This window comes from Lagenorhynchus albirostris, chromosome X (genome assembly GCF_949774975.1).
Source record: "Lagenorhynchus albirostris chromosome X, mLagAlb1.1, whole genome shotgun sequence".
Classification (NCBI taxonomy): domain Eukaryota; kingdom Metazoa; phylum Chordata; class Mammalia; order Artiodactyla; family Delphinidae; genus Lagenorhynchus; species Lagenorhynchus albirostris.
In genome coordinates, this window is record NC_083116.1 from 117397720 (window position 1) to 117419348 (window position 21629).

Sequence of the window (21629 nt, forward strand, 5' to 3'; positions counted from 1 at the left end):
GAGGTGGTGTAGGAGACTCAGAGTTCTCCCACCTGAGGGTGAGGAAGCTGAAGCATTTCATACACAAATCCTGTCAGCTCTGGGTTGAGGACTGTTGGGAGAACCTTAATTTTGTAGCACTTTCAGCCTGCTGCCCTGGTGGCAAAAATGGGCTTTATGCTAGTGGGTTAGGGATATGGGTGGCCGTTGCAAAGATACTGTTGGATATCCAGAATAACATTGCAGTATCTTTCAGCAAGGTTTGGCACTTCTGTCATTAAAGAATTGTTTTTTTCTGGTGATGGGCAAGAGGCTGGTTTCATTTACTTGAGTTTAGTAGCTGAGAATGATAATACTTTTTCAACCTCACAGGCTTATTGTGAGGATGAAGTGAATTAGTACTAGCTGTGAAAGTACAAGAGAAATGGAAGATGGCAGTTGAAATTATTTGATTGTTTGCAACTGGATAACAAAATGAACCAAGGAAAAACAGTAAACTGGAAAATAAAACTATCACAGTTTTTTTTCTCTTTTTATTGTTTTAAGTGGTTTTGCTTCTGAATCCCCAAATGTGGAGTTTCATGTGATTTAGTTTATTTCACGTTTTCTGATTCATCAGAAAGCCTTCTTGGAATGTGACATGTTATCACTTTGGGACCGTGGGCCAGCTGCTCCTGACGTGGCCACATGAAGGCTCAGACTGTTCCAGTCTCTGAACTGAAGAGAACCAACACTGTTAGCATATCTCTCACCACCATGAACGCAAGGTTAGTATTCTCTTTGTAGTCAATTTTTGTAAATGTTACATGTGATCTCAAAATGAGTGTGTATTCTCTATTTGTTGAGTGCAATATTCTGTGTATGAATATTAGATCAAGCTGTGTTTTTAGTGTGGATTAAATTTTCACTGTCTTTAATGTATGTATATATATTGCCCACCTTACTGATAACTTTTCTAGAGAAGTTAACTGAAAATATTCTATGATGGTGGATCGGTTATAAAAATGTTGCTTTATGTATTTTGAAACTACATTATTCAATGCATACAGGTTCAAAATTGTTATAGCTTCTTGGTAGATTGTTTTTATCATCTAGTGAGGTCCTGCTTTATTCTTACTGTCTTTCTGCTTTAAGTTCTGTTTTGCCAGATATTAATTTTGCTAGATAGATTTTTGTTGTTATTTGTCTAATATATATTTCCCATTCATTTTATTTTAGCTTATGTATGTCATTGTGTTTTAGGTGTGCCTCCTATAAATAGCCCATATCTAGTTTTTGTTTTTCACCCACCAAATATAAATAGATTTACTTATCTATTAAAGATTAAAAGCATAGATTACTGCTATATTTGGGTTTAATTTTTGCTTTCTTGTTCCTGTTTATTTTTTCATTTTTGTTTTCTTCTGGTTTGGAAGTTATCGATTCTATTTCTTTCTTTATCATTCATTTCTTACTCTCATTTTCCATTGCCTTTTGACCTTTTATGTTGCTGATGAGATGTTTTTTGCAAGGTTGTCTTTCCTTAGCTCAGAATAGAGTAAAAACATGATAAATATTTGTCTTCTGGAATAACATTCACTGCATATTTGAGGGTTGTTGCTGTGTACCTAATGACATATAGTGTATATGTTGCTTTACTCCCTGCTCACAGAGGGTATGGGGCAAATTAGTGAAATCTTCCCAAACTTTCTTTGGCATTTCTATCCACAGTACTTGGCTGACCCTCCCTCTTCTTCCCTTTCTCTTTCCTCATGATTTTTCTCATGGCCTTTGAAAAGGAGCCTTAAATAGTGACAGGAGTTGAAAGAGGTAACATGAAGGAAAGTTCAGTATATCAAGTTATGAAGCCTCAGCTACCCAGTTCTGTAAAGTTAATAGTTTTTAAAGGGAACCTCTTTTTTTCTTTCTCTCCATTTGTGTGACAGCTTTGTCCTGTGACACATGCACCTTCAGCTGACTTTCGAAAGCCTGCTATTTTTGAGGTCATAATTTTGACTGATGGGCCTATAATTAGTAAGTGCTCATTAAGTACTCTGTCCTGAGTATTTCTGTGGGATGGTAAAGAATGTTCTTAGCAGCTGCCAGGGTGATAACAGTCCTGCCAATTGGCATGACTCCAAAAGTAACCAAAGAACTTTATTAAGATTAAAAGCAAACGAACAAAGAAGCATAGCAGTAGCTATAGCAGCAACTATGGCAAAGGAGAAAATAGTGTGAAGGCCTCCTAGTCACCAAATCCTTTTTCTCCATAGTGTTCAAAGCTTGATACACTCTCAGCTTTCCTCCCACCCATCTGATGTCATGCCTGTCTCTACTGACTCTTTGTCCTCATGCCTCCTAGTTACAGGTGTTTTCCACATGTTGATCTGGAGTCCTTTTCTCTCTTCTGTGATCCTCCCCCACACAGAGCATTCCATGCCATTGGCTTCTAATATAAACTTTATGTTGATGCCTCCTAAATCCACATCTCAGGCTTCTACCTAAACTCCAGTTCCACATCTTTAATTGCCTGCTAAATGTTTTCCCCTAGAGGTTCTTCTGAAGCCTTGACTCAAGTATGACTTGAGTATGACTCACCTAACTTCATACTCTTTCCTTAAAACCAGCTTCCACACTTTATGACCCAGCAATTCCACTCTTATATATGTAGACAAAATAAATGTGTGCACAGTGCACCAAGAGACATGTGTAAGAGTGTTCATAGAACATGATAGAGACCAAATAGAGATTGACTCAGGAATGCAAAGTCGGGTTAAAATTAGAAAATCCAACAGTTTAATTCATCACATGAATAGAACAAGGAGGGCGGAATCATATGGTAATTTCAATAGCTGTACAAATTTATTTGATAATATTAAATATCCTTTAATGGTAGAAACTCTTAGCAAAGTCAGAGAAGAAGGGAACATCCTTAATCTCTAAAAGACTTACTGCAAACATACTAAATGATAAAATGTTGAAAACTTTCCCTTGGAGATCAGGAACAAGACAAGAATGCCCTGATAACCACTGCAATTCAACATTGTTCAGAGTGTTCTGGCCAGGGCACAAAGCAAGAAAAAAGGCATGAGAATTGTAAAGAAAGAAACAGAAAACTGTCATTATTTGCATATATGATTATATTAATAGAAAATCCAAATGATTTGGCAGATAAACTATTGGAATTAATAACAGAATTTTAGCACAGCCCCTGGATATGAAAGCTCAATACCCCAAAATCCAATGTTTCTCCATACCAGCAAGAAAGAGAAAATGAAATTAATATAAAATACCAAGAAATAAATCTAATAAAGGATGTGCAAGATTCTACAGAAAAAAATGATAAAACCTTATTCTCAGACATTAAAGGAGTATAAGAACAGGGAGATATACAGTAGAAAATATGAGAAAAAAAGATGCCTATTCTCCCCAAATTCATTTCTAAATTTAATGTAATCCAGTTACTGTTTTTTGGTGGAACTTGACAAACTGATTTTAAAATTCATATGGAAATATAAAAGGCCAAGGATAGGCATTACCCTTTTGAAGCAGAGGAGTAAGGGAGAAAACTTGATCCATTGGATAAGAAGACTGTTATAAATCTATAGTAATCAAGACAATATATTACTTTTTCAGGGATAGAAAAATAGACCATGAAATAGAATGAATAAACCAGAAACATATCCACATATAAGGTCAATATTTGATATATGTTGCACTATAGAAGAGAAATGTCAGTCCTTAGAGTAAATAGTACTGCGACAATGGGTAACTGTAATTAAATTAAACCTCTGTCTCACACCATATCCCCACATCTATTCCAGGTGTATTGAAAACCTAAACATGAAAAATCAAAAAGTTCCTAAAAGATAATATAAAATATCTTCATGAGGTTGGGGGGTAGGGAAGAACTGCATAAACAAGATACAAAAGATACCTATTCATAAGGAAAGGGGAAATATTGATAAATTAGATATTTAAGAATTTCTGTTTGTTAAAGAACACTGTAAGAGTGAAAAGGTAAATCACAGGGTGAGGGAAGGTATTTGCAGCTCACGAAACTGACAAAACTGGTATTTTGGCGTATTAAGAAGTCTCATGTAGGCAAGTCCTGGGGAAAAGGATGGGGGTGGTGCTGACAGACAAATTTGGGGAAAACTGAGACCAAGGAACTTTTGCCTCATTTACTGCTTGGAAGTTTTAGAGGAGTCTGCTGGGCAGAGACCCTTTGCCAACATGGGATGGCTCAGCCTAGTAAAGAGAGGCATTGTCAGACATAGTGAGTGTCTTAGGTCATGTTCACTAGAAGCAGAGCTTGAGACAGGGATTCCAGTGCATGCTCTTTATTGGAGGAATGCTCTCAGGAGAAGGGGAATGAGGGAAGTGGCATAGGGCAGGGGAAGGTGCTAAGCAAGGATGTGTTCTTAGCTTCAGCCTGAAGCCATAGGGAGTTCTGTAACATGAATTGCACCGCAGAGCTGTTTCCCCTTGAGGCACGGAGGCCAGAATTCCATACCTGTGGCATTTAGTCACTGGCTGTGGGCTGTACCCCAAAGGTGGGGGTGAGCATAGCTTCCTAAGCAAAAGTGGCTGCTGCTCAGCTGGGGGACATTCTCCAAAGAAGGGGACATTTGTCAGCTATTAGCAACCATCACACAGCATCTGGAGGCATGGGTGAATTGGTTTGTAAAAGGCATCACTGTGGAGCACCAAGAGCGTCCTCCGCAGTGAGGACCTGGTTAGCATGTCTGAGTCAATCTCAGTTCCCATGTGGTGTGGATCGTATGTTGGAGCCCAGAAGCCTGCGTGAGGCTGGACCTTACAGGGCACAGTGATCTAGAGCAGAGGATAAAGGGTGAGCTCTGTTCTCAGAGGGTGAGGAGGCGGTTGCGACAGAGACTCAGAGGGATTTCTAGAGATGAGATTGAAACAGCCACAGGGAGAGGATCAATATTCTCCTAGAACACTGAGCCAAAAAACAAAACCAGAGGGCTTCCCTGGTGGCGCAGTGGTTGAGAGTCCGCCTGCCGATGCAGGGCATACGGGTTCGTGCCCTGGTCCGGGAAGATCCCACATGCCACGGAGCGGCTGGGCCCGTGAGCCATGGCCGCTGAGCCTGCGCGTCCGGAGCCTGTGCTCCGCAATGGGAGAGGCCACAACAGAGAGAGGCCCGTGTACGCAAAAAAAAAAAAAAACAAACAAAACAAGAAACAGATCACAAGTTCACCAGCTGCCAATGCTGACCTTAAGGCCTGCAGGGAACACAGCACAAGAGAGTATAAGGACATCTTCTCTCTAAGACCAACCCCATTTTCATCATCCAGGCTCTAGCCTCGAGAAGACCCTAGGGCTTGGAAATAAGTGCCGTTGGGGTTTGTGAAGAATAATATATTAGGTTTTTAAGACATAAACTACATTTACACTGCACATCTGAATTGTAGTGTAAGTGAAATTTCAACACCCACTTTAAAACACAATATGTCCACTAGATTGTTACAGTCAGACACATAAGTGGAATAAACAAAAGTTTGACCTATGACAACAAGATTGTAAACCCTTTGAGAGCAAAGTGGTGAAGCCCACACAGTGAAGTGTTAGATAATTCTCTTTTATCTCATATTATTTCCCCTAATGAGATTTGAAACTCATCCTCTTTTGTTTCAACCCACACGTGTTACCAAGAGCCACTTGTAAAATTCAAAAGACACCATGGAAAAGGAAACTTGACTAGAAATTGCATTGGGATATCTGTTACTGATTTAGAGAAAAATCATTTTAGACCCACGCCTTACACCACAGTGCCAGATGAATAAAATATGTATAAGAAATTAATTCATAAGGAAAACATTGAACTTTATGAGGTCTCTGGCCTTCTCTATAAGTTTTATAAGCTTTTAAAAAATTATTTATTTATTTATTTATTTATTTTTGGCTGAGTTGGGTCTTTGTTGCTGTGCGTGGGCTTCCTCTAGTTGCGGCGAGCGGGGACTACTCTTTGTTGTGGTATGCAGCCTTCTCATTGCAGTGGCTTCTTTTTGTTGCAGAGCACAGGCTCTAGGCACGCAGGCTTCAGTAGTTGTGGCATGAGGGCTCAGTAGTTGTGTCTCGCGGGCTCTAGAGCACAGGCTCAGTAGTTGTGGTGCACAGGCTTAGTGGCTCCGCGGCATGTGGGATCTTCCCGGACCAGGCTCTAACCCGTGTCCCCTGCATTGGCAGGTGGATTCTTAACCACTGTACCACCAGGGAAGTCCCAAGTTTTATAAGCTTTAAAGTGAAAAAAACATCACAATTATAACTGACAATTTCTGACTACATAAAAATTTAAAGCTTTGTATACAAGAAACTAAAAAACACAGGGGAAATATTTTTAACAAATATGGAAAACAGGTTTAATATCTTAGGAAAATTCAAAAGAAAACATTAATACCCCAATAATAGAGAAGAAAAAGACTGGCAATTCCCAATGAGGACCTATGCTAAGTAAAGAAATATATGGGAAAGTGTTAAACTTTTTACTTCAACCTTAAACAAGTTCTTATTGAGTATAATATTATGGGCTAGATACAGTTCTAGGTACTAGTCATTGAAGAATACAAAGCAAATTACTAATTTGATACTAGCAAAACTGATACTTTCATACACTGCTGATGGAAGTAAAACTACACAATCCCAATTGAATTTGGCCATACCTATCAGGTGATAGTATTGTTTTAAGTCAGGAATTCTACTTTGGGGAACATATCTCCAAAGGAAAAAGTAATCCCAAGAGGCGAAGAAAACATATGCCTGAAGATGTTCGTCACATTGTATTTTATAAAGAGAGAGGGGGAGAGAGAGAGAAAGAGAGAGAGAGAGAGAAAGAGAGAGAGAGGGAGGGAGGGAGGGAGGGAGGGAGAGAGGGAGAGAGGGAGAATATATATGAAAGCGCTTAAAGTATTTAGCATTTTTATTGAAGGTTTCTCAAATTAATTTTTCTGTATAATCTTTTTTTCATAGAATATCTATTAAGTTTCTTGAGAACATGGCTTCTGGAAGAAGGGAGCCCCTCATTTTGGTGATCTTCCTCTTAGGGTTATAAAATTAATGATGTGGTTCATTTGGCAATAAGGTTTCAGTTGGGTGAAAAGTTCGGAGCTCAGGCCCACCTAAGCACTAGCCTTTCACCAAGGAGAGAGAGAGAGCTTCTAGAACATAAACAAAGAGGATGAAGTCCCTTGATTATGTACTGTTCTAGATTTTCTGAGGTGTGAGCATCTCATGTGGCCTTTAGTAAGGCTAGATAAGACAGCTCCCACCTACCTACTGGACACAGACCCTGAACTTCTCAGAAAGAATGAGAATGAATCTCTTATTCTATAGAAGCTAAGACATGCATAGAAAGGACAAGACCCCTTTATCACCTAGAGGGGTCAGAAGGAAGGGCAAACTACCTGATTGGGCCTCAGAATAAATAACCTCAGAGCAATGGCACTCACCAGGATCTCTCCAAGGTCCTGAACAACTGCCTGCATCTCTCTACAGCCTAATAGAACCTTCCTGTCACTAGTGTCTCTCACCTGAAGGATTCACTACCTCTGCTTGCCTTGACACTTGCCCTCTGGCCTCTGACTCCCTGACACAATCTGTCTATGACCATACCTAATGGTACTTCAGTCACTGTCTGTTCTCTGCATGTACTGGCAGCTTCATTTATCAGGTTCCTTCTAAAGGAAGTCTATTTGAGGCTATGTCAGTAGCAGAGAATATATGCTTTATTAATTCTTGGTTGTACTATCAGGAGGAGAGGGAACACAGGAGAGGTGATTTTCAGATATGAATGCTTTTAGATCAGTAAAACCTAGTACCTGTCACTGTATTTGGTTGTTGCTGGGATGCTTGAGAAAGAAACTACAAGAAGATCACATAGAGGAAACAAAAAAAGGAGACCATCAGAGAGTGGAGAGATATAAAGAGCCTGTCATACTTTTCAGTCCTACAATTACTGTATTAAAAACAGGGTGCCTTACATATGGTTGGTGCTGTAAACAAATTAATATTAAACTAAGCACTAGAAGAACAAAATTCTAGTTCTCTCTCTCTCTCTCTCTTTAAAAACTATTTGTATAACATTGGGTAAATCATTTAAGTTCTCTGTATTAACGTAGGGTAACTGCTGCAACAAACCACCCCCAAATTCCAATCACTTAAAACAACATAAGCTTATTTCTCACTCACACAACAATCCAATACATATTCCTGGTTGATTGGCTTTCCTGGACAACTCTCTTGAGTCTCCAAGTGGTGACTCAAACTTCTTCCATATTGTAGCTTTGCTGTCCTCTGAGTTCTTGGAGTAATTGTCATTCAGTTAGCCACTGAGGAAAGAGAATAGGAAGCTTATATATTGGAGGGTTTTATGGGACAGGCCATGAAATGGTACACATCACTTCTACCCACATTCTATTGGACAGGAATCATCACGTGTTTATACCTAACTTCAAGGGATCTTGGGAAATGTAGTCTTGGTATGTGCCAAAAAGGAAAAGGAACACAGTTTGGTAAATAACTGGCCAGTCTCTACCATAGTCTCTGGGTTCTGGTTTCCTCAACTGTAAAATGATGCAAATAATATCTGCCCTTCTTCTTTGTTGAGTTATTGTGAAGATCAAAGGAGATTATCTGTGTGAAAATGGCTTGAAAACTGTAAATCAACATATACAGGAAGGGAATCATTATTGCTTGGCTTACCTATCTTTGAATGTTAATTTTAGGAGTGAAAGAAAGATGTTCTTTCTTTGGTAAGACTCTTTATAGTTGATCCCAGTATATACCAAGTACAAGTATATGTAACAGGGTAATATATTTTTTCATGCGGTGTAAAAATAGATTGTCAATGGACCTTTGACATTTCATAATTTGAATGCCTTGATAGAAGTATACTAGGATGAAATTAAGGGAAAGTGGCGTTTTGCATTCAAGCCTAATTTCTTGCCAGGCTCCTTAAGATGCTATAAACTCCCAGACTATAAAACTACCACAGGTTTGATAATGCATGGTAAGTTCTATCATCCTTGACATTCTTCCCTGGACTGGTTATTGCAAGTAGGACATCTATTATGACTTTTGTATATGACATCCAATTATCCACATATAAACAATGAACATACACACACAGCTCCTTTTTAATTTTTGAGGCCCTCACGCTCAGCAGCCAGAAACTCCTATTCCCTCTAACTTTCCAAACAAGCAAACAAACAAAGAAAACCGAAACCAAAACCAAACAAACAAAAAATGAAAAAAGAAAAAGCCTCCTCCAACTTCTCTTCTCCATTTCAGGTTTGCCGTGAAGCAGAGGATCTGATAGGGTTGCGTTATGCTACCACACCCAGCAACATGCCAACGATTTCTTTTTTTGTTTTTTGATATTTATTTATTTATTTACATCTTTCTTGGAGTATAATTGCTTTACAGTGGTGTGTTAGTTTCTGCTTTATAACAAAGTGAATCAGTTATACATATACATATGTTCCCATATCTCTTCCCTCTTGTGTCTCCCTCCCTCCCACCCTTCCTATCCCCCGACTCCAGGCGGTCACAAAGCACCGAGCTGATCTCCCTGTGCTATGCGGCTGCTTCCCACTAGCTATCTATTTTACATTTGGTAGTGTATGTATGTCCATGCCACTCTCTCACTTTGTCACAGCTTACCCTTCCCCCTCACCATATCCTCAAGTCCATTCTCTAGTAGGTCGGTGTCTTTATTCCTGTCTTGCCCCTAGGTTCTTCATGACCATTTTTTTTCTTAGATTCCATATATATGTGTTAGCATATGGTATATGTTTTTCTCTTTCTGACTTACTTCACTCTGTATGACAGACTCTAGGTCCATCCACCTCACCGCAAATAACTCAATTTCGTTTCTTTTTATGGCTGAGTAATATTCCATTGTATATATGTGCCACATCTTCTTTATCCATTCATCTGTTGATGGACACTTAGATTGCTTCCATGTCCTGGCTATTGTAATAGAGCTGCAATGAACATTTTGGTACATGACTTTTTTTGAATTATGGTTTTCTTAGGGTATATGCCCAGTAGTGGGATTGCTGGGTCATATGGTAGTACTATTTGTAGTTTTTTAAGGAACCTCCATACTGTTCTCCATAGTGGCTGTACCAATTTACATTCCCACCAACAGTGCAAGAGTGTTCCCTTCTCTCCACACCCTTTCCAGCATTTATTGTTTCTAGGTTTTTTTTTAACATCTTTATTGGGGTATAATTGCTTTACAATGGTGTGTTAGTTTCTGCTTTATAACAAAGTGAATCAGTTATACATATACATATGTTCCCATATCTCTTCCCTCTTGCATCTCCCTCCCTCCCACCCTCCCTATCCCACCCCTCCAGGCTGTCACAAAGCACCAAGCCAATATCCCTGTGCCATGCGACTGCTTCCCACTAGCTATCTACCTTACTACGTTTGTTAGTGTGTATATGTCCATGACTCTCTCTCGCCCTGTCACAGCTCACCCTTCCCCCTCCCCATAACCTCAAGTCCGTTCTCTAGGAGGTCTGCGTCTTTATTCCTGCCTACCCCTAGGTTCTTCATGACATTTTTTTTAATTCCATATATATGTGTTAGCATACGGTATTTGTCTTTTTCTTTCTGACTTACTTCACTCTGTATGACAGACTCTAGGTCTATCCACCTCATTACAAATAGCTCAATTTCGTTTCTTTTTATGGCTGAGTAATATTCCATTGTATATATGTGCCACATCTTCTTTATCCATTCATCTGTTGATGGGCACTTAGGTTGCTTCCATGTCCTGGGTATTGTAATAGAGCTGCAATGAATATTTTGGTACATGACTTTTTTTGAATTATGGTTTTCTCAGGGTATATGCCCAGTAGTGGGATTGCTGGGTCATATGGTAGTACTATTTGTAGTTTTTTAAGGAACCTCCATACTGTTCTCCATAGTGGCTGTATCAATTTACATTCCCACCAACAGTGCAAGAGGGTTCCCTTTTCTCCACACCCTCTCCAGCATTTACTGTTTCTAGATTTTTTGATGATGGCCATTCTGACCGGTGTGAGATGATATCTCATTTTAGTTTTGATTTGCATTTCTCTAATGATTAGTGATGTTGAGCATTCTTTCATGTGTTTCTTGGCAGTCTGTATATCTTCTTTGGAGAAATATCTATTTAGGTCTTCTGCCCATTTTTGGATTGGGTTGCTTGGTTTTTTGATATTGAGCTGCATGTGCTGCTACTAAATTTTGGAGATTAACTCTTTGTCAGTTGCTTCATTTGCAAATATATTCTCCCATTCTGAGGGTTGTCTTTTCATCTCATTTATGGTTTCCTTTGCTGTGCAAAAGCTTTTAAGTTTCATTAGGTCCCATTTGTTTATTTTTGTTTTTATTTGCATTACTCTAGGAGGTGGGTCAGAAAGGATCTTGCTGTGATTTATGTCATAGAGTGTTCTGCCTATGTTTTCCTCTAAGAGTTTGATAGTGCCTGGCCTTACATTTAGGTCTTTAATCCATTTTGAGTTTATTTTCGTGGATGGTGTTAGGGAGTGTTCTAATTTCATGCTTCTACATGTAGCTGTCCAGTTTTCCCAGCACCACTTATTGAAGAGGCTGTCTTTTCTCCACTGTATATTCTTGCCTCCTTTATCAAAGATAAGTGACCATATGTGCGTGGGTTTATCTCTGGCCTTTCTATCCTGTTCCATTGATCTATCTTTCTGTTTTTGTGCCAGTACCATCTTGTCTTGATTACTGTAGCTTTGTAGTATAGTCTGAAGTCAGGGAGCCTGATTCCTGCAGCTCCATTTTTCATTCTCAAGATTGCTTTGGCTATTCGGGGTCTTTTGTGTTTCCATACAAATTGTGAAATTTTTTGTTCTAGTTCTGTGAAAAATGCCAGTGGTAGTTTGATAGGGATTGCATTAAATCTGTAGATTGCTTTGGGTAGTAGAGTTATTTTCACAATGTTGATTCTTCCAATCCAAGAACCTGGTATATCTCTCCATCTATTTGTATCATCTTTAATTTCTTTCATCAGTGTCTTATAATTTTCTGCATACAGATCTTTTGTCTCCTTAGGTAGGTTTATTCCTAGATATTTTATTCTTTTTGTTGCAGTGGTAAATGGGAGTGTTTTCTTGATTTCACTTTCAGATTTTTCATCATCAGTGTATAAGAATGCCAGAGATTTCTGTGCATTAATTTTGTATCCTGCTACTTTACCAAATTCATTGATTAGCTCTAGTAGTTTTCTGGTAGCATCTTTAGGATTCTCTATGTATAGTATCATGTCATCTGCAAACAGTGACAGCTTTAATTCGTCTTCTCCGATTTGGATTCCTTTTATTTCCTTTTCTTCTCTGATTGCTGTGGCTAAAACTTCCAAAACTATGTTGAATAAGAGTGGTGAGAGTGGGCAACCTTGTCTTGTTCCTGATCTTAGTGTAAATGGTTTCAGTTTTTCACCATTGAGGACGATGTCTGCTGTGGGTTTGTCATATATGGCCTTTATTATGCTGAGGAAAGTTCCCTCTGTGCCTACTTTCTGCAGAGTTTTTATCATAAATTGGTGTTGAATTATGTCAAAAGCTTTCACTGCATATATTGAGATGATCATATGGTTTTTCTCCTTCAATTTGTTAATATGGTGTATCACATTGATTGATTTGCGTATATTGAAGGATCCTTGCATTCCTAGGATAAACCCCACTTGATCATGGTGTATGATCCTTTTAATGTGCTGTTGGATTCTGTTTGGTAGTATTTTGTTGAGGATTTTTGCATCTATGTTCATCAGTGATATTGGTCTGTAATTTTTTTTGTGACATCTTTGTCTGGTTTTGGTATCAGGGTGATGGTGGCCTCATAGATTGAGTTTGGGAGTGTTCCTACCTCTGCTATATATTGGAAGAGTTTGAGAAGGATAGGTGTTAGCTCTTCTCTAAATGTTTGATAGAATTTGCCTGTGAAGCCATCTGGTCCTGGGCCTTTGTTTGTTGGAAGATTTTTAATCACAGTTTCAATTTCCGTGCTTGTGATTGGTCTGTTCATATTTTCTATTTCTTCCTGATTCTGTCTTGGCAGGTTGTGCATTTCTAAGAATTTGTCCATTTCTTCCAGGTTGTCCATTTTATTGGCATAGAGTTGCTTGTAGTAATCTCTCATGATCCTTTGTATCTCTGCAGTGTCATTTGTTACTTCTCCTTTTTCATTTCTAATTCTGTTGATTTGAGTCTTCTCCCTTTTTTTCTTGATGCGTCTGGCTAATGGTTTATCAATTTTGTTTATCTTCTCAAAGAACCAGCTTTTAGTTTTATTGATATTTGCTATCATTTCCTTCATTTCTTTTTCATTTATTTCTGATCTGATCTTTATAATTTCTTTCCTTCTGCTAACTTTGGGGTTTTTTTGTTCTTCCTTCTCTAATTGCTTTAGGTGCAAGGTTAGGTTGTTTATTTGAGATGTTTCCTGTTTCTTAAGGTAGGATTGTATTGCTATAAACTTCCCTCTTAGAACTGCTTTTGCTGCATCCCATAGGTTTTGGGTCGTCATGTTTTCATTGTCATTTGTTTCTAGGTATTTTTTGATTTCCTCTTTGATTTCTTCAGTGATCACTTGGTTATTAAGTAGTGTATTGTTTAGCCTCCGTGTGTTTGTATTTATTAGAGATTTTTTCCTGTAATTGATATCTGGTCTCAGCGTTGTGGTCAGAAAAGACACTTGATACGATTTCAATTTTATTAAATTTACCAAGGCTTGATTTGTGACTCAAGATATGATCTCTCCTGGAGAATGTTCCATGAGCACTTGAGAAAAATGTGTATTCTGTTGTTTTTGGATGGAATGTCCTATAAATATCAATTAAGTCCATCTTGTTTAATGTATCATTTAAAGCTTGTGTTTCCTTATTTATTCTTTTTCTGGTAGATTGCCTATCTCCTCTTCATTTAGTTGTTCTTGTGGGCTTTTATCTTGTTCCTTTGTCTTCAACATATTTCTCTGTCATCTCCTTTTTTCTAACTTTCTGTGTTTGTGGTCTCCTTTCTGCAGGCTGCAGGATTGTAGTTCCTCTTGCTTCTGGTGTCTGCCCCCTGGTGGGTGAGGTTGGTCAAGGGTCTTGCGCAGGCTTCTTGGTGGGAGGGACTGGTACCTGCCCTCTGGTGGGTGGAGCTGGGTTTTGTCCCTCTGGTGGGCAGGGCCGTGTCAAGGGGTGTGTTTTGAGCTGGCTGAGAACTCAGTATGACTTTATGCAGCCTGTCTGCTGATGGGTGGGGCTGTGTTCCTTTCTTGTTCGTTGTTTGGCCTGAGGCTTTCCAGCACTGGAGCCTGCAGGCTGCTGGATGGGGTTACCTCTAGGTGCCAAAGTGGGTACCTCTGGGAGAGCTCATGCTGATCAGTATTCCCTGGGGCCTCCACTACCAGTGTCTTTGTCCCCACAGTGGGCTACAGCCGACCCTCACCTCGCCAGGAGACCCTCCAAGACCCCTAGGTAGCTCTAGCCTTGGTTCCTGTGGAAGTACTGCTTTCTGCTGCGTCCTCGTGCATGTGAGATCTTGTGTGCACCCTCCAAGAGTGGAGTCTCTGTTTCCCCCAACCTTGTGGAGCTCCTGCACTCAAGCTCTGCTGGGCTTCAAGGCTAAATGTTTTGAGGGTTCTTCCTCCCGATGCCAGACCCTCAGACTGTCTTGGAGAGCTATTTTTATGTGGGAATGTCCCTGTGTAGCCTGCATGTGTTTACTATTTTTTGGTCCAAGGGCTGTTTTTAGAATGGATGTCTGCCACCTCTTTCCTCAGTGTAGCCTGGCCTTTATCCCCTTCATTGGAGGTGTGACTGACGTTGTGGTGATCAGAGCCTGGACTGGATATTGAGTGGGGCCTCCCCTTTGCTCTTTGGTTGTCACTGCCCTGTCAGGAGCAGGTTCTCCTCCCTAGTTTTGGAGTAGAGGCCCCCCGATCTGTTCCCTAGCTTTGTTTCTGATCTGTGTTGCAAGGTAGGTGGGATTGGAGCACTCCCACTGGGAGAGAAGCCCCTGAGTATTCCTCATCTGGAGGCGTTCACCTGTGGGTGTGCTCTGTTGTGTCCCCTTTCACACTGTTACACTCTTGTTGGCACTGCTTTTGGCCTCACTTTAACTGTGGGTATGTTGGCAATTGGTCCAGGTGTCTCTGAGGCATTGTTTTCACCAGGCCACCAGTGTAGATATACTTGCAGTAATCATGGATCTGGACCCGCTGTGGGCACTATGGAGGCAGCTCAGACTCTGGCCTGGCCGAACCGCCGCATGTACCTGCCCACAAAGTCCACAGTTGCTAAAGCTAGACCCATCTCAGCTGCGGGAGCATTCATTGTCCATTCAGACATTCTGTAGGTGCTGAGTTTACAAAGCCAGTTACGGGGGTATAAATCCATGGTTCGCACAGCTGCGAGGGGAGATTTCAGCTCTTCTTCCTTAGTCATACAACCCCTGGGGCTCAGCTGTGGTGTCAACCCTGCCTCTGCTTGTGGGCCACTGACAGGCGTCTGCTCCCAAGACTGCCCCAGAGCACGTGAGCCCGCCTGGGTGGGAGGTGGCAGAGGAGGCGGCGGCAGCTAGGGGTGTGCAAGCCCACTCCAGCAGGAGCCCTTCCTAGTGCCTGTGGAGGCAGGGGCCTGCACATGGAGAGAGAGGCTGCAATGGCGGGCCCCGCCCTTTGCACATCACTCAACAATGGCACTTAGCTTCTGTGGCTGTCAAGGCTTCCTCCACAAGCATTTCCAGTTGCACGGCTCCTTGCTCTCATCCCCTCAGGCCGTCTCCTCACAGCTGGCAGCAGTCCTCTCCCTGGGTCTGCTCTCCAAACCCCCAAGTTCCAGCACCCAGTCCCTGTGCATACCGGCGGACACATGTCTCAGGCTGGGATGTGCAGGGCTGTGGCATGCACTGCTCGTGTAGGTCTCACTCTGTCCTTCCTGCCACAGACCGATTGCTGCACTCTCCTCCTGGCCTCCGAAGCTCCACTTCTGTCCCAGCTGATCTCCCCACCAGTGAGGGGGCTTTCCCGGTGCAGGAACCTCTCCTCTTCTTCAGCTTCTCCTCGCAGGGGCGCAGGTCCCGTCCCGCTTGCTGTCCTCTTCCTTTTCCCTTCTTCTTTCCTTCATCGTATCTGGTTACATAGGGATCTTTCCTGTCCTTTTAGGTATCCGAGGTCCTCTGCTAGTGTTCAGCACATGCCCTGTGAGAATTCTTCCATCTGTAGATGTGTTCTTGCTGCATTTGTGGGGAGAAGTGAACTCCACATCCTCCTACTCCTCCACCATTTTGACTCCCCCTCTATTCTGCTATTTTTGGACGAAGTTGTCTATAGATGTCAATTAAATCCAGTTGATTGGTGGTGCTCTTGAGTTCACCTATGTCCTTACTGATTTTCTGCCTGCTGGATCTGTTTCTGATACAGGGGTGTTGAAGTTTCCACCTGTAATAGTGGATTTGTCTGTCTCTCCTTTCAGTTCTGTTTTTGCCTCACATATGTTGATACTCTGTTGTTAGGTGCATACATGTTACGCCCTGGAGAATTGACTCCTTTATTATTATGTAATGCCCCTCTTTATCCCTGGTGATTTTTCTTGCTCTCAAGTCTGTTCTCTCTGAAATTAATACAGCCACTCCAGCTTCCTTTTGATTATTAGTGTTAGCGTGGTATGTCTTTCTCCATTCATTTACTTTTCTATATGTGTCGTTATATTTAAAGTGAGTTACTTGTAGACATGTAGTCGTCGTTTCTTTGACCCACTCTGACAATTTGTCTTTTTTTTCTTTCTTTTTTCTTTTATTTTTTTGAATCTCTAAAATGATTGTATAACCTCACAAATTCAAATACTAATTTCCTACTGGGGGGCACGTTTTTCTAATTAATCCTGAAAAGGTGAAAGAAAATTGGGGCTGAATCTCAGATGTGGTATCACCGAAGGCAGTAGGAGAGGAATGTGGATCGTCCTCTTTGGTTGGTGAAATTGAGGAGCGGGGACCATTACCTTTCAAAAATTAATAAAGCAACACATTAAAAATGCTGTTCATATTTTCTATTTTTTCCTGGTTCCATCTTAGAAGGTTATACCTTTCTAAGATTTTGTCCATTTCTTCCAGGTTGTCCATGTTATTGGCATAGAGTTGCTTGTAGTAGTCTCTTAGGATGCTTTGTATTTCTGTGGTGACAATTTGTCTTTTAATTGGTGTATTTAGACCATTGATGTTTAAAAGTGATTATTGATATAGTTGAATGACTATCTACCATATTTGTTACTGTTTTCTATTTGTTGCCCTTATTTTTTTCCTATTTTTGTCTTTCACACTTTTTCTGCCTTTTGCGGTTTTAACTGAGCACTTTGTATGATTCCATTTTCTCTCATTTTTAGCATATCAGTTATACTTCCTATTTACTTTTTTAGTGGTTCCTCTAGAGTTTGCTGTATATGTTTACAGCAGATATGAGTCCACTTTCAAGTAACACTATACCATTTCATGGGTAGTACAGGTACCTTATAACAACAAAATAGTCCTAATTCCTTCCTCCCATGCCTTGTATCATTACTGTTATTCATTACATTTATACATAAACATATGTGTGTGTATATATATATATATATATATATATATATACAGGTAAGAACACATAGTTGAATACATTGTTGCTATTATTATTTTGAATGAACTGTTACCTGTAGAGCAGTTAAGCATAAGAAAAATAAGAGTTTTTATTTTGCCTCTTTTAATTCATCCTCTGATATTCTGCCTGTCTTTATGTAGATCCAGGTTTCTGACCTATATCATTTTCATTCTCTCTGAAGAACTTCTTGTATCATTTCTTGCAAGGGAGATCTTCTGGCAACAAATTCCCTCAATTTTTGTCCTAGAAAATCTTTATTTCTCCTCATTTTTGAAGGATAATTTCAAAGGTTACAGAGTTCTAGGTTGGTGGGTTTTTTCTCTTAACACTTTAAATATTTCGCTCCGCTCTCTTCTTGCTTGCATGGTTTATGAGAAATCAGATGTAATTCTTATCCTTGCATCTGTATTGGTAAGATATTTTTGCCCTCTGTCTTCTTTCAAGAATTTTTTCTTTATCTTTGACTTTCTGCAGTTTGAATATGATAGACCTAGGTGTAGTTTTTTGGGCATTTATCCTGCTTGGTGTTCTCTTGAGCTTCCTGGATCTGTGGTTTGGTGTCTGACACATGCCTCAGTTAATCCATATGTAAAGTGGGGATTATAATAGTAGCTACTTCCTGAGGTAATTTTGGGAATTAGGATGAATTCAGTGTGTGGCAAGCACTTAGAAGAGTACTTGGAATGTAGTTAGTGCTACATAAGTGTTAGCTAATATTTAATAGACACTTGCTAAGCAGCAAGCTGAGTCCTTTTCATACAGCATCTCGTTTCTTCCTCACAACAATCCTATCCTCAGGAGGTACCTATTAGCTCCATTTTACAGATGGGGAGACTAAAAGCTTAAAGAAAGTAAAGGTCTTGTTTTCTTTTTCTTTTTTTTTTTTTCAGTACGCAGGCCTCTCACTGCCGTGGCCTCTCCCGTTGCGGAGCGCAGGCTCCGGACGCGCAGGCTCAGCGGCCATGGCTCACGGGCCCAGCCGCTCCACGGCATGTGGGATCTTCCCGGACCGGGGCACGAACCCGTGTCCCCTGCATCAGCAGGCGGGCTCTCAACCACTGCACCACCAAGGAAGCCCTCTTTTTATTTTTTAAAAATTAATTAATTAAGTTTTGGCTGCGTTGGGTCTTCATGGCTGTGCTCAGGCTTTCTCTGGTTGTGGGGAGCAGGGGCTACTCTTTGTTGCGGTGCATGGGTTTCTCATTGCGGTGGCTTCTCTTGTTGCAGATTACGGGCTCTAGGCGCACAGGCTTCAGTAGTTGTGCCTCATGGGCTCTAGAGCACAGGCTCAGTAGTTGTGGCGCATGGGCTTGGTTGCTCCGCGGCATGTGGGATCTTCCCGGACCAGGGCTTGAACCTGTGTCCCCTGCATCGGCAGGCGGATTCTTAACCACTGTGCCACCAGGGAAGCCCAAGAGAGTAAAGGTCTTGTCTATGATCACACAGCTAGTTAAGTGGCAGGTCTGCAACTCCAACTCAGGTCTGTCTGATTGCCAAGACCATGTGTTAAATTATCATGGAGTAGCATCTCAGAAGGGGGTTGGATTCTAGTTAATCTCTATGATCCCTTTCAGTAATAAAATTCTATTGTATGACGTTTGAAATAATGCCAGAATAATACTGTGGTAAAGTGCACAGGCTTGGGAGTTGGAAAGCCTGTGTTTAAGCCAGTCAGACATACTCTCTGCTTTCCCTACTGTGACATGAAGCGAATCCACCTACCTTTCTTCTTGAGTTGTTTTGAGGATTTAAAGAGCTGCTGTCTGTGAACCATTTTTGCGCAGTGCTTTGTGAGTGGTACTGGCGCACTGTAGGTGCTCAAAAAAGTTAGATAAGAAAATAATTATAATTTAAAAATCTTCTCTAGTAGTTACATTATTGGAAAGAGTCATGAAATGCGTGGATTTAGAGGCCCCCAGGTTGTCCAGGCAGGAGGGCATATGGTAAAAAAACTGTTGGTATGGAGCTTGGCTAGAAGAGGTCAGAATAACTTGCATAATAGAACGCAGTGCTTGGGTTGCACAGAAGCCCTCCTGCAGAAGAAGGTGAAATGACTCTAGTATGTGGAGATTTTATTTCTAATGCTGGCAGTCATAAGAGAATTGGGACACTCTTGGGCATTATGGAAAGGCTCTTATTTATGATCAGTCTCATTCGCAGGAAGGATTAATTTGGAGGGAGTATTCCCAACATGGCTGGTCCTGATTAGAGAGGGACCAGATGGCCTTTAAGCTGGACATCAGCCATGCCAGACAATGTTAGGACTGCCTGCCTTCTGAGCTTCTCAGAGTGAAAGGGCTGCCACAGTGATGTGACTCGGGCTTGGCATTTCTTAGAGTAGCGTAAAGGGATATATGATTGTTAGAATTAGAGGAGACAGCTGCTGTGGGAGCCAGACCTGTGGGTGAAAGGGACAAAATTCCTGTCTTTCACATTTCTCTGTGTGTTTATGTGTGTGTGTGTGTGTGTGTGTGTGTGTGTGAATGATTCTATTACTCCTATTTCCATCTCCTCCGAAGTAGCAATTGTACTCCCTTTCTTCGGCTGCCCAAGTAGCGCCACCTCCAAAAATGTGAATTATAATCTCAGAGCCCCTTGCTAGCCTTCTTCAATAATCCCCGCTCATCACACATCACATTTTACACTGCCACAGTTTTGGTTTTCAGATCTCTCCCCTTAGTCAGTAAGCATGGATGGAAGGCATATTAGGTGACTGGAACTGTGTTACGACCTGAGGATACAAGAAGAATGATAGAGTTGAGAGTGCTTAGGGTGATAGGGATGTTTAAACGGGAGTACAACACTATGTAATAGGCTGCGAGAGAAGTGTCGTAATTTGGGTTTCTCTCAAAGCAGGCCTGTGCAACAAGGATTTGAATGCAAGTTATTTGGGAAGTGATGCCAGGAAATACTGGTAAGAAAGATCAGGGAATTAAGGCAGGGAACAGAAGAAAGCTGATGAAGGGTGCATTTTTAAGCTAGTTACTACCATAGGCAACCAGGGTTCAGTCTCCCTGGGGAACTCTAGCAGCCGGTGTAAATGTGTCTCATTCTCCCAATCAAGGGGCCACACAGCTGGGGCAGTTAGCCATCAGATCCCTCTTCATCAGTGTTTGAAGGCTGTCTGGAGTGGCATTAACTCCCTAGCACTACTCCTGAGCACCTGGCCAAATGTGCGCTGGTGGGCCAATATAGAGCCCCAGGTGGAGCGACAGGTGTTCATAGCAAGCATCCTTCTGTGTCTTCCTCGTCATAGTAAGCATCTCTTCCAAGGAGATGTAGGCAGGGCCCCAGCAGCATCTGCTAAATGAAGTATGTTGGGTTTGTAGGGAGGGCACACAGAAAGGATTAGCCATTTCTAGTTTGGGTGATCAACAAAGACTTCATAGAGAAGAGCTTTCCAGGCCAGAACAAAGGCACGGAGTGTTTGGGAGAATGCAGTGAGTTCAACATGGTTGGCGTGGATGCTGTCAGGGAGAGAGCTTGGAGTGCGGGAAAAGACAGTGCTTGTGAGCAAGCCAGGACCAGCTCTAGGAGGCCCATACAACAAGCTACACTCCACACTCTGCTGGAGATGCGGAGAAAGCCACAGATTTAAGAAGGCTTGTGACCTGGCCACATTTGCTTTTTAGAAAGATCAGTGCGGCAGGACAGGTGGCTGCCCTTTCCTGTTTGCTTCCTGTGAGTTTAATATCTATTTCCTGTTGCTGTGAGCATCACCCTGGCACTAATTGATTCCCAATCAGTTTGCATTTTCCCCAACACTCTCATAATCAGCCTCATTACGTCCCTTCATAGATGGGTGTTGTCTCCTCTCTGGGGCTGTGGGTCACAACCCCATGGAGTCCCTTCTCCAGGCTTCTAGGTTCTGATAACCTCAACCTCTTCCCTTTGTTCCTCCACATCCCGGGGAGGCCACCGATTCCTGTGTTATCTCAGCATCCCCTGTCTACCTCTTGAGTTCTTCAGTGTCTTTTTCAGCAATTTCATCTGCCATCCTTGGTTTA

General features: G+C 41.3%; 1 protein-coding gene across 1 annotated transcript in view; it reads left to right on the top strand.

The window, feature by feature from the left end:
• Nucleotides 1–687: 687 nt before the first annotated feature.
• Nucleotides 688–21629, top strand: part of RAI2 (retinoic acid induced 2) — a 388083-nt gene continuing 367141 nt past the window's right edge. Inside the window, exon 1 of the mRNA XM_060137085.1 lies at nucleotides 688–746. The gene's annotated coding sequence lies outside the window, so the exon portion shown is untranslated. The remainder of the gene's footprint in view (nucleotides 747–21629) is intronic.